The sequence below is a fragment of the Ambystoma mexicanum genome, chromosome 4q (genome assembly GCF_040938575.1).
Source record: "Ambystoma mexicanum isolate Mex_15411 chromosome 4q, UKY_AmexF1_1, whole genome shotgun sequence".
Taxonomy (NCBI): Eukaryota; Metazoa; Chordata; class Amphibia; order Caudata; family Ambystomatidae; genus Ambystoma; species Ambystoma mexicanum.
This window is the reverse complement of record NC_090928.1, coordinates 328,467,557-328,480,509: the sequence shown is the minus strand read 5'-3', so window position 1 is coordinate 328,480,509 and position 12,953 is coordinate 328,467,557. Positions and strand designations below refer to the sequence as shown.

The 12,953-nt window shown below is 46.9% G+C and overlaps 1 protein-coding gene across 1 annotated transcript in view; it reads right to left on the bottom strand.

Moving 5' to 3' along the window:
- TTC27 (tetratricopeptide repeat domain 27) overlaps nt 1–12,953 on the bottom strand; it is a 1,783,878-nt gene that overhangs the window by 496,990 nt on the left and 1,273,935 nt on the right. The window lies entirely within an intron of this gene.

Here is a 12,953-nt window from a genome sequence, read left to right as displayed (position 1 = left end):
ACTGAATACATTGAGCCACAGGAAATATAACCAGAGAAATCCTTTAACTGGCAACCACTGGTAATATACAAGCTGGGTGAAATAGGAAAAATCTTAGGATTTTAAGAAGCCTGATCGTGGTACTTCCTGTACAAGCAAGCATTCCAGAAAGACCAAACGAGATGGGCCAGAAGTTCGGGCACACGTCAAACAAATAACATGCTTCTAGATGTACTGCTCAGACAGCATGCTGTTCACTCGAAAACCAACCGGAAGAGTTCCTCTGATTAGAACAACGCAGAACCCTATGGTGTGTCAAACTCAAACCTCGACAGCTCCAAAATGACACTCATGGCTTGCTCCAAGATAAACCCTAAATCTAGTTGGAAGCAATCATATCCAGACCAATGTGAAAACCCTAGGGACAATAAGATTACAAGGTCATTGGTGGATACTCTTTTGAATTTTCAATCATAAGACTGAAAGCAACACACTCTGAGAAAACCAATCCCAAGCCAGATTGTATAATCAGGAACTAGCTTAGAACTACATGAGGAGCTGGGAGACGCCAGAAAAGAGCGAATACTGGAACAAAGTGGATGTGCTGAACCAGATTCCCTGGATACACAGATGCTCCCCTCTGGGAAACCATGGTAAGCTTGCTGAGGCCAATACAGTGGAAACTTTCTCAGACCAGTGGAGAGGCTGCATCAGCAGTGTTGTTGGGGAGCAAATATGATACAATATGGACCAGTAGATTCTGGATGACAAACATTCCCTTACTCTCTTACTTATTCTCCAAAAGCAATATTTATTACAAAAATACAAAAAAACACTATATTTACTTTATATTTGCTCTAAATGCATACATATAAATAATTACTCAAAATAGAATTTCCTGGTTCACAAACATTTCTCCCTTTCACATTCATACTCACACTCACATATACAGAACCTATCTTCAACTTTTTCACAAGGTGCCACTTCATACATCACCCACCAAAAGCATAGTTGGTTCATCAAATATCTTGACCCTTTCTTTAGTACAGGTGTCAGTTTCTGTCTATTCATATTACAAACAGTGTTCTTGGTCGACACGTGTTTCGGTTGTCTATAGTGGGCACTAACATTTATACCCCTTTGTTGCTTCAACCTTCATCAGGATGCAAAGCGAAAACCTTATTGTGTCTTGCTTCAAAAATATTGGGGTGAAGCACACCATCTCCTGGTTTTAATATAGGGGGCGTGCAGATGTCTTGGAGTAAATCCCACACAGGCTCATGTTTAGATATAATCTTGTATCCTAGCACTCAGTGCGCCCTTGGGTAATGTGGTCCCAAATCTTAAGTGTAACGCTCACCTGGTATCCACGGGGACGTCACTCAGCCTGTTCTGACCTCTTACGACCTCGAACCCTTCCCTGGAGTCTACTCGACTGGAGACTGGGCCTGAAACACAGGATTGGTAGAGTTGAACTCCCTATTGTCTCTGTGTGCTTGAACCCCTTCTTCCCCGGGGTCCAACCCTTCCCTTTGATCCAGAGCTCACCTTGTTTTCTTGGAAAGTGTGCTCTCCGTCCTGCTTTCAGCACAGGGGCGCGTTGATTGATGCGGGCTCGTTGCTGCCTAGCTACTTCACTGGCAAAAGTCTGACAGGTAAGTATAATGAGTCTTTTGAACAGTTCTCTAACTTCGTTCCTTTCCTTCCTTAGATGATGGCCGGCGTCCGGGGATGGCGACGTGCTGCTGAGATGAGTAGCGCTGAAGGTGAGTGAGAGCGCGATGCGACCCTTTCGTATTTGTATTGAACTGAGTTCTTTTTCTGCGTCTTTTAGGTGCCGCGACATTTTCAGCGTGGATGCCGGGTATGATGAAGAAATGCAGTGAGTAAGCGCGGTATGCGGCGCCTCTAGATGTTTCCACGCTAACCTGGAGTGTCTTTTCCCTCTTGCAGATGGATGAGAAGTTCCGCAGACAGAGTTCCCCCACAGCGGCTGGGATTCAGTTAAGCGTTTGAAGCTCGTACAGTCTGTAAAAATAAGCAAAGATTTGCTGAATGCTTATTAATGCCTTTTTTCTGTTCTTTTCCCTTTTCCTTAGGAAGCGGCGTGCCGGGATGGGAATGACACCGTCGAAGATGCCAGCACAACAGAAGGAGCGATGAATGATGGGCAGAAGCGCCGCAAGGAAAGGCTGTTCCTAACGGTGTTCTTGTTCTTGCAGGAGCTGAGCGCAGAAGAAAGATGCAGGCCTACTGGAGACCGATCCGAACACGGCGAGTGTCACGCTGCAGGTGCAGAAAACACAAAGCATGTTTCTCAGCCTGGGCGTGACTTAAATAGTCTCTGGGTATCCCAGGTGTCTCTGGGCTGAACCACAACCAAAAGACTTGACTGCACATGCAGTTCTGGGAACCAAAACATGTGGGGGCATACATCTTGTCCCCATCAATGCACTACAAGTCCAATCCCCAATGTTATCCTATGGGAGTGAGTGAGTCTGGTGCCACAAGCACCAAGTCTGACTCCAAGTGGGTCTTTGGAAGGAAGGAAGGAGAGGCCCTCGAGGGCCATGTAGGTGATCGTGGCCTGGCTCCAGCCTGACACTTTGGAGGGCTGGGGACATGAGGGGCAGGAATCATGACATAAGTGTATTTCTTCTAAGGTCCGGTAAAATATTCCTTACATTAAGGTGCATTTGTGCAATTCATGTCTGCACTTTCATGAGCGACATCTTCTCATATTTTACGGGCTTCTAAATTTTGCAGCGGATCTCCCTTTTCAGTAATTTGTGCTTAATATTTCGCACATCAATGGTGCCTCAACTTGTTTCTTCGCTCTTTACGGCGTTATCCAAAAATCATCTGGGCGCCTCCATCTTTTCCAAACAGCGAAGTGGAGAAATAAGTCCTGTCTTCAGAGCAAGGGATGAAAATAGTAGAATTATAGACACTGGCTTCAGATCAGGTAATGTAGCTAAATCCTTTTAAAATGTTTTTTTTTCGTCTCAGGCAAATTAAAATCTACCAAAAAAAGACATTCTTTGAATGTTAAAAAGATGCTTGAGACATAAATGTGGATAATATACCAGGAGGGCAGTACATTAATGAAGTGCTATTATCTGAAGGAGAACGAGCTGCAGTAAAAGGCCATTGTGCAAAAGATGAGCTTTTACAAAAAAGTTTTTTTTTTTTAAATATATGCATGCCCTCTTATACTGATTCGGTTTCTATGCAGTATACTGATTCGGTTTCTATGCAGAAGTGAAAAAAATGTCAGAACAATTTCGTCAAGGTCAACAAGGTCTCAGTTGAAAAGAAGAGGGTGAATGTGTACATAAATTCAAGTGGACAGGATCGTGACTATTGACAATTCAGGAGAGCAGCAGAGAATGTCTTCCTGTAGGTTCACCAATTAAACGAAAAAGAAACATGCTGATGCGGGTAGAGTGCATGACATGTAGTAGAAGCAATTTCACTCAGCATCTGGGGGTTGGCAATGTCTGGTTGTGGAGTCAAGAACCATTACAACTTGAATAGAAACAAGACTTTTTTTGCAGGGAATCAGAATGCTGATATCAGAAGAACGGGGATATAGGGAGAAGAGGATATAGTTTTTATGACATTTATTAGAAATCGCCTGGGAACACTGGGAAAGGGGGCCGTTCATAGTCGGGGTTGAATTGTAAAAAGAGCAGCACTAAGATTGCAGAAGCATTATGAGACAACGACCCAATTCCGACATGGACATGCCCTCCTGTGCCCCAGCATGCACACACAGGTTGCACCGACGTGAGTTATTTGTGCATGCTGGTGCTCACAGGTGATGAAAAGTAGTAACGCTCAGCAGAAATCAGTAGGTAACGGGCAATGAGGTTAAAACCCACTTGGTCTCTGTAAGAGGAGTGAAATGCAGATTTTCGGTAAAGTGCAGGTAAATGCACACGAATTTGCACCTAAAGGAAAAAAAGACCCCAATTTAGTACAAAAGCCTCGGGATGATGATTACATTATCTGATTTTTTTAAATCAGGAAATTCAGTTTAAACGCACAATTTAAAAGAAAAACAACAACGCGTTTCAATAACAAAGGGCAGGTATCTGTCAGTATCCAGTGAAGAAAGCGACTCTACAAAGGTGTAAGGGAAAGAAGGATGCAAGAACATGGATTCATGTAGGACTCACTCTACAGTGTTGAACATTCCAATGAGGGTATGTACTAACACCAATACCCAGTGGTCAAAGTGTACGAAAAGAAGTAGTGGAACTCTGTTTCCTACTGACCTGACCCTGTGCCACACAAACCCCATCACCACGTCCCATCCCACACACCATACACACCCCCAACACTTGCACCTGCTGTTTAAGGGAACGTTCAGTGCAGTGCACTGAAAGAGCAAGTTTCAACTTCTTCTTACAATTTCATTTTAAAACGAAACCTTTCCGGAACGGTTTCTTTTTAAAATAAAAGTATAGGAGCTGTAAAAGGTCATTTAAAAAAGTAGGGGAGCACCGCTCCCGCTCACTTCGACCACTGCCAATACCTTGATTTCACCGGAATCAGCAGCCACATTTACTGAGGGACATACGCTGGGTGAATTGCCCGTTATGGCCCTGCCTTAATACCTGGCCCTTCTTTAGGATTCCCTGCATGATGTGTGGTTGAAAACGTAACGAAGAGAGGACTACATGAGTCTGGCAATGGAGCAGGACAAAGGCTCCATTCGCTTTCTGCGCGTTTACTCACCCCATCCCCCATCTTCCTTCAAAAGGGCAAAATGGCAGTGGGGCAAGGCAGTTGTTTAAAAAAAAAAAAAGAAAAGAAATACATATCACTGGTAATGAATAAGACTCACTTGTTCTGCTCTGGTGCCCCGAGAGTGCCTTGGTGGATGCTACACTAGAAGAAAGAACCTCTATGCTATGGGCGTAGGACATGGGGGGACGGAGGGGACAAATCCCCCCCCACAATTTTAAGTGGGGGGGGAATAGAATGGCATTTATCCCCCCCAGAATAAAAGTGTTTGTTGGGTCGGGTCGTGCACAACCCCAGTGCAGTGCACTGCAAACGTCTGCAGGCTGCTGCAGCCGTCACTGTATGCATGCAAAAGTTCTTCTGCAGACTGTCTGCAGGCTAAAGGTACATTTATTTGATCACAGCTCGCTCATGTATGCTGCGTGCCTGCGCATTTGGAACGTGCCCGGGCCTGTGGGGAACACACTGCACGTGCCCCTGCGCAGTGCACTGCTACGCAGCCTCAGCCTGCATTTTTTTCCAGAACGAAGGGAGCAGCCTGAGCCAAGCAGTGACGCATGCTCTCCTAGTGCTGACTGAGAACTTGAAGGCTAGGCCGGCCTCCGCTGATGCCGTTATCGAGGAGGCAGAGAGAGACAGAGACTCTACTCGGCAGCTACGAGCTACCCAAGGTAAGTCAAGATCTCCCTTTGCCCATTGCTCCTCCAGTGTCCCTTGTGCACTCAGGCACCCGTGCTTCATCTATTCCAACCCTGTGCTACTTGCTTCCCATTGTTTGTGTGTCCAGAGCCCTTGTACCCCAGTATCGTTTGCACCTCCAGTACCCGTTACATGCTTATGGGAACGCCATGTGCCCTCCAGTGCCCCATCAGCTTTGCCAGTGCTCTAGGCAGCCTTCCCATTGTCCATGTTCCCCAGGGTTCCTTGTTCCCCCAGTGCTCCTTCCATGCTCTTTGGTTCCCCAGTGGTCTGCTTCTTGCTCCCACGAAGGACTCCTTCCATCCCACAGTGCTCCTTTAGCTCACTCCCACTGTTTCTTCTGTCGGGAAGTATTCGGCACCTGTAACCCCTGTGCCCCTTCCACGACTTTTTATCACTATGAATCCCCAACATACACATTCAGAAAGTCAGACCAACTGGCTTTGCTAAAGCTTGTTTCATCACTCGCTAGCTCCTCTGCATTTTCAAAATGAATGTCCAATGAAAGTAAGCAGCCCTTCACTTGTGGCAGGTCTTGGCTGCTGGAGCTGCCAGAGAGCACTGTGGCAGGTGCTGGCTACCGTTGCTGCCATGGGGCACTGTGGCAGGTCTTGACTACTGTAGCTGCCAGGGTCACTGTGGCAGGTCTTGGCTGCTGAGCTGACATGGGGCACTGTGGCAGGTATAGGCTGTTGGATCTGCCGGTGGCTCTGTGGCAGGTTTTGGCTATTGTTGCTGCCATGGGGCACTGTCGCAGGTCTTGACTACTGTAGCTGCCAGGGTCACTGTGGCAGGTCTTGGCTGCTGAGCTGACATGGGGCACTGTGGCAGGTGCTGGATGTTGTTGCTGCCACGGGGAACTGTGGCAGATGATGGCTGCTGTTGCTACCACGGGGCACTGTGGCAGGTCTTGGAAGCTGAAGCTGCTGGGGGCACTGGCAGGCCTTGGCTGCTGAAGCTGCCTCATGCACTGTGGCAGACCTTGGCTGCTGAGCTGCCAGGGGGCACTGTGGCATGTTTTGGCTGCTGGATCTGCTAGGGTTACTGTGTCAGGTGTGGACTGATGTTGCTGCCAGGGGGCACTGTAGCAGGTGCTGGCTCCTGGGGAATAGTAGGGGCTACTGTGGCTGGTGCTGGCTCCTAGGGAATACTAAGGGGCACTGTAGCAGGTGCTGGCTCCTGGGGAATAGTAGGGGCTACTGTGGCTGGTGCTGGCTCCTGGGGAATACTAAGGGGCACTGTAACAGGTGCTGGCAGCTGGAGCTGCCATAGAACACTGTGGCAGGTGCTGGTGGATGGAGCTGCCAGGGGCACTGTGATGGGTGCTGGCGGCTGTAGCTGACAGAGGGCACTGTGGCAGGTGTTCACTCCAGGAGCTGGCATGGTGCACTTTGGCAGGTCTTGGCTTCAGTTGCTGCCAGGGGGCAGTGGGACAGATCCTGGCTGCTGGACCTGAGAGGGACACAGTAGCAGGCTACTGTTTCTGACAGGGGGACTGTGTCAGGCAATGGATGCTGGACATGCACGGGGCACTGTGGCAGGTTCTGGCTGATGAAGGTGGCAGGGGGCACTGTAGCAGGTGCTGCCTCCTGGAGCTACTAGGAGGCAATGTGACAGGTGCTGGTGGCTCCTGGGGAATACTAAGGGGCACTGTAACAGGTGCTGGCTGCTGGAGCTGCCATAGAACACTGTGGCAGGTGCTGGCGGGTGGAGTTGCCAGGGGCACTGTGACGGGTGCTGGCGGGTGGAGCTGCAAAGGGGCACTGTGTCAGATGCTGGCTGCTGTTGCTGACAGAGGGCACTGTGGCAGGTTTTCGCTCCAGGAGCTGCCATGGGGCACTTTGGCAGGTCTTGGCTTCAGTTGCTGCCAGTGGGCAGTGTGACAGGTCCTGGCTGCTGGACTCTAGAGGGACACAGTGGCATGTCCTGGCTACTGTTGCTGATAGGGGGCACTGTGTCAGGCAATGGATGCTGGACATGCAAGGGGCATTGTCACAGGTCTTGGCTGCTGTTGCTGACAGGGGCACTGTGGCCTTGTGTTCACTCCAGTAGCTGCCAGTGGGCACTGTGGCAGGTCTTGACTGCAGATGCTGCCAGGGGGCACTGTGTCTGGCAATGGATGCTGGACATGCAAGGGGTATTGTGGCAGATGCTGGCTGATGAAGGTGGCATAGGGCACTGTGTCAGGCGCTGGCTGCTGGAGCTTCCAGAGAGCACTGTGGCAGGTGCTATTGCTGCTGTGAGGAGCACTGTGACGGGTGCTGGGGCTAGCAGGGGGCACTGTTGCAGGTCTTGGCTGCTGTTGCTGCCAGGAGGCACTGTGGCAGGTGCTCGCTCCAGGAGCTGCCAGAGGGAATTTTGCCATTTGTGCCCATCTACCGCCCTCATCAAATGTTTTGATAAAACATTTAGGTAAATGTCACTGACACACACACACACACACACACACACACACACACACACCCCCCCCCCCCGTGGAACCAATGTGCATACAGGGCACAGACCGGTTACATACCTATCCGTGAATGATCCAGGGATCTCCAAGGCATGTACGGCAAAGTAAACACAAACCTCCGAATTTAGATATTGACATCACAAAAAAGGCTTGTTCAAGGAGTGTCTCCAGTCCTTCATACTTCGGAGTACCACGGGAAGTGACATAAGTAGTTGCCATGAGGATGCAAAGAAACAACGTTTGTGGTGTGAGTTATAAGAATGGTCACTATTATTAAATGTGGTGCAACTTCATGGTTAAGTAAACCATTAGCGGGGCTTTATGACAAGATAAACAAGAGCGTAAGTTGTGAACTGAATCCATTCCAGAACTGTAGGTAAGGCAAAGATTAGCTAATTTGCCCAAGATCACACGGTATCAGGTAATAATATCCCCAACAAAAATATCGCCGTAAATATGGCCGTTTGGTTCGCCATAGGCAATATTTTTATTGGGGATATTATGTGTGATGCAGGGGTTGCGGGGGTGTCCCCCGCAGGGTCCATTGTGAATTTCGCTGCAAAAATATGGCGATATTTTTGTATGGCGATATTTTTGCGGCGAAATCATCACATGGAACCGATCACACACGTTGGTTAAGTGGTGAAACTGATTTGTTGGTGCTTTAAGCAATTTCCCCTTAATATTTTCAAAGCTGTAAATATTTGTTTAGGTTTCATGTGTTTAAATAATATTTTGCTTTATTGTCATGCTTTGAAAAGTACACAGATTGCATAGTACAGCAGTAAAAAAAAAAAAATATGGTTTTAGCTTTATTTTCCCTGTCCCAACAGCCAGTCACAGTGGATGTGCCTAAATAAATCTCCCTTGGGTTTTACAACTGTTGTGATTATTTCACACAGCATGCAGCATTATGCACCCCTCCCATTTCTCATCACCGCCATTCACACCTCCAAAGGGACGAGAGTCCTTACCAATAGCCTCTTCACTGCTTTGTCAGCTTCAGTTAGCCTCTGATTCACATATAGTTGAGCCGCTCTGCTGCCCTGGACTTCAAATGTCACAGGAAAGTGCGAGTGAGCGGGAACGCTTTGATCATGATGGTGCAAGCTGCGACATTTGCGGGATGTCGGACACAACATATTAAATCGGGGCAGTCATGCAAAATACGTGATGGTTGGCCACCCTGGTTATCAGGGGGAAAAGTGGCAAAAACACAACTCCATTGCCTCCACATGAAAAAAGTTGATTTATGTGAACGCCACAACATGCAGATCATGCCCCTCAATCCTCCTTTGCTAGGGGGTTTTCAATGTTGGCGTTCAATGTTCAAAATTAAACTAATTTCCATTTGTATTAACCTGCATTCCGGAGCCTATAACTCTTTTACTCCCAGGCAAATAAATTACAATCTTTTATCCCATACATTTTCTGTACAGTTGGATTGTAGACTAATCGCTCCCTATGGCACGCCCCGATATAACATTTAAAAAAAAGCAAGCCAGTCAAGCGTGCCACATTCATGGCATCTGGGCGCTGGGGTTGTCGTCGATGCTTGGAATATTACCTTTCATGATTACCTAGCAAGCAATAAATGATATTTGTGTTGCATATTTGCCCCTACCCTTAAGATGCAGCTTGCTACATACCATTATTTTAGTTGTGCGTGGGGGTTGGGGGTGGTAGAAAACCTAACCAAAACATGCATGTGTGTCTGCAGCAAAGTCCCCGTTAAAAGGGTTGTAAAGTTTGTGAGATTAGTGGACAAGGAATGGTGGGTGAACACCCAATCTTTTAGGGACCAGCTATGCTCAGGCCATGAAAGCCTTTTGACCTGGGAAGTGGTAACATTTTTATGTGAAATGAGCCTTCTGAATAGAGGTGCCAAATTTAAGGATTTTATACTCTGAACTGCTTTTCTTTTTCTTAATTTTCTTCTGTTTTCTTTTTTTCTCTTGCTTTATACAGTGATGATACATGTAATTTAATACGTACTGCTATTTTAATTTTGTGAAAAGTCGAGTTATTTGACTAAAACACAAATAAATAAAATGCAAAAGTCCCTGAGGTGTCCCCTGTCCCCCCAGATTTTATGTGCCTCCTACGCCCCTGCTCTATGCATGAGGATTCCTGCCAAATTTGGATGAAAGATGATGCACGTTGAAGATATGGGAGCCGGGGGCCCAGTACAGTGCAACGGCATGGTGCGTCTTCAGACATGTGTGGCTTCAGCTGGTTCGGGGTGTTAGCACAGTGTGGTTTGCTGCTAGACCTGAAGATCATGCAAGGCACTGTATATCGATCAATACGCAGGTTTGAGAGCTTTTCATTGACATGTAGTGGAACAAAGCCTGCCCTTGCTATGCCACCAAAATAAATACACAAATTTGAATGCACAATGCCTGGCCAATAAGACTAATGACTTGATGATGCAACCAGAAGCATTAGAGATAACTATCCTCATAACAATCGTTCTGACATATATTAAACGTGAGAGTGGTGCCCCCAAAAGATATGATTATCCCATGTTAAAAAATAAAAAGTGGGTGCCGTGATGAAGTCAGTTTCCCCGACTACACCCTGAGGCTTGGAGGATACTCTTCAGCCAGGAAAGCCAGCCTACCCAAAGCTGTTGTGCGCACCCGCAGGTTCACACTCATGAGCTGGGATTTCCATTAACCCCTGCTCAATCCTTAGCCGAGATGAAAATTCATGGCTGAATTAGAAACCAGGAGCTGGGTGCTATATCCCTGTGACTCTCAATAGGATTCTAAAAACAGCATGGAGGTACCTGGGAGATCCGTACCCTGAAGAGGGAGAGAAACCGGGCAGTGCATTGGTTGATTCATCCCGACACACTTTATTGTTCTATAGTTTGAGACGAGTGCTCCTGGAACCTAGCAGGGTTTTACCACACCCCATCCCTCACCTGTTCCCTTCCACACCCCCATACCATTCAACTGTGAAAATGAGTTTTCAAGGAGTGAGACATTACATCAGTTTACAGAGGCGTAGTACATCAACCTTACTGGGCACATTAGCACTTTATGATTTGACCCTTCTGGACACTTACTTTAGAATATTCTTCGGGAGGAATTTCCAGATCTCTTGTAGATAAACCCCTATTCCCTATAGGGTTTTATCCAAATCACCTTCAGCTTGTGAATGAACTACGTTGGAACGGTTACACATATATTAAAAAGGTAAAAGTGTGCAGTTTTTCTTTCCTTTCAAGAAAGAAAGGAAGGAAGCTCTGGCACCAAGTGTACATTGATGTTTATTTTCACGAGCCCTGTAGAGTAGATTAAGCACTTCCATCAGTTATCGATAATAAATGGCATTGTAAGACTTGTCTATGCCCTATAAGTGAGAGGGGGAAAAGGAGTGTATTTTAGCTATGGATTCAATGGAGCCCAACATCCGACCATCTGGCACATTAGGACTAATTATTATATAGCCACGTATCCAACTTCTAGGATTGAAGAATGCGAGGATGGAAACAGGGGAGATGTGAGCGGTGTAGAAGTCTAGGATCCATCGATTGATTGAGGCCTGGGGTCACAAGGGTGGAGAACACAGGACAGGCAATGGCATATGGCAACGGGAGGGTGTTGCGCCTTGAAACACTTGTGTATAGGCGCGTTACAAATGCCATATCATATTAAGAACGTGCGCCTGCAAGGGTCTGATGTTGTAATTGGGGAAGGAATATATGAAAGGAATAGTGCGCTCAAAAATGTTAGTGTCCCGAGCATTCGGCATGTGGTTTTAAGCAAACTGATTGATCGTAAAAACGTTTCCTATGCACCTTACCTTAGTTTTCCACACTTTTACACATGCAAAACCAACGAGCGTGACGCGGCCATCTTGTGCTAATCTTATCCGTTGCGGCATCGCCCTAAGTTCGACTGCCTTCGTGGCACTAAATCATGTCACCCGTCCCTGAAGCTGACATCACTAGAGGCGTATGGGCCATTTCACAACGCAAATGAATGCACGTCTGGTGTCAACGTTCTCTGTGCCCCAGCTATGATGCGTCTCCATGGAAATGGCAGGACTCCTCTCTCCTCAATAAATATAAACAGACCGCTTCTCGTCAGACAATATCAAATTTGCTTTTTCAATTGTTTCACTGTTTTTTTTATATAGCTTGTGACTCGTTTCTGCTCTGTTCAGCTATCTTCGTTGCTCGGAGCCCGTGCAAACAAATACTTGTACTAGCATTACTACTTATTTTAATTTTGTTGTATAATGGCAACAATACAGCCCTGCCAGTATGAGCGGAGTATTTCGAGGTAGAATTAGTTGATAGAGAAAGATGCGGAAACGATGGTGCATCTTCCCAACGACAGTTGGGAAGACAAATCACTAGATCCTGGGCCAGAACCTAGTGACATGGAAGACGTTTCCACCTGGTGTACCTGCAATCGGTGCAAGGTCATGCCAACCAAGGAGGAGAACGGCTGCTGCAGAGAAAACTCTGGATGCTTGGCCTACATATCGGAAGAAGACACACCGCTGCTATGCGTTACCGAGCTGCATGACTTCAGGGCAGTCTGTCTCACAGGGTCCGTGTTGAGGATTATGATGGTGCTTATGCGCGAACTTCGTGCAACAGCTCACCCTCGCAATACAAGTAACGAGTAAGTGTACTCTAGATTTGATGTCACTTTGACCACTAACACTACTTGTTTGTCTCCTATATTGTCATAACTTTGATCTGTGACTGCCAAATGAATAGTCTGGCAATTCAAGACATTTCTTGTGCTTTGGGGAAATCATAGTGGTCATCTTATGTGTCTCAATTCCCACTAAGAAACAATATTTCTCTGTGCCCCAAACGTTATGGATTGAATGCACTTTTGTAATGTGTATACACTTTAAAGCCCAAGCTGATTGATTCATGAAGTATAGCATCTATGTTTCTCTTCCACAGGTGGTACAGGCTGGTGGCCTATCGTTCGTTTACATGGTGGCTTCATGGGAGGCTTGGATACCGTGTTCGACGAGTAATACCCGCCTGTGTCATTGGAGCCATTCGTGCCAAATTCCCCAGCGACAGCGGACA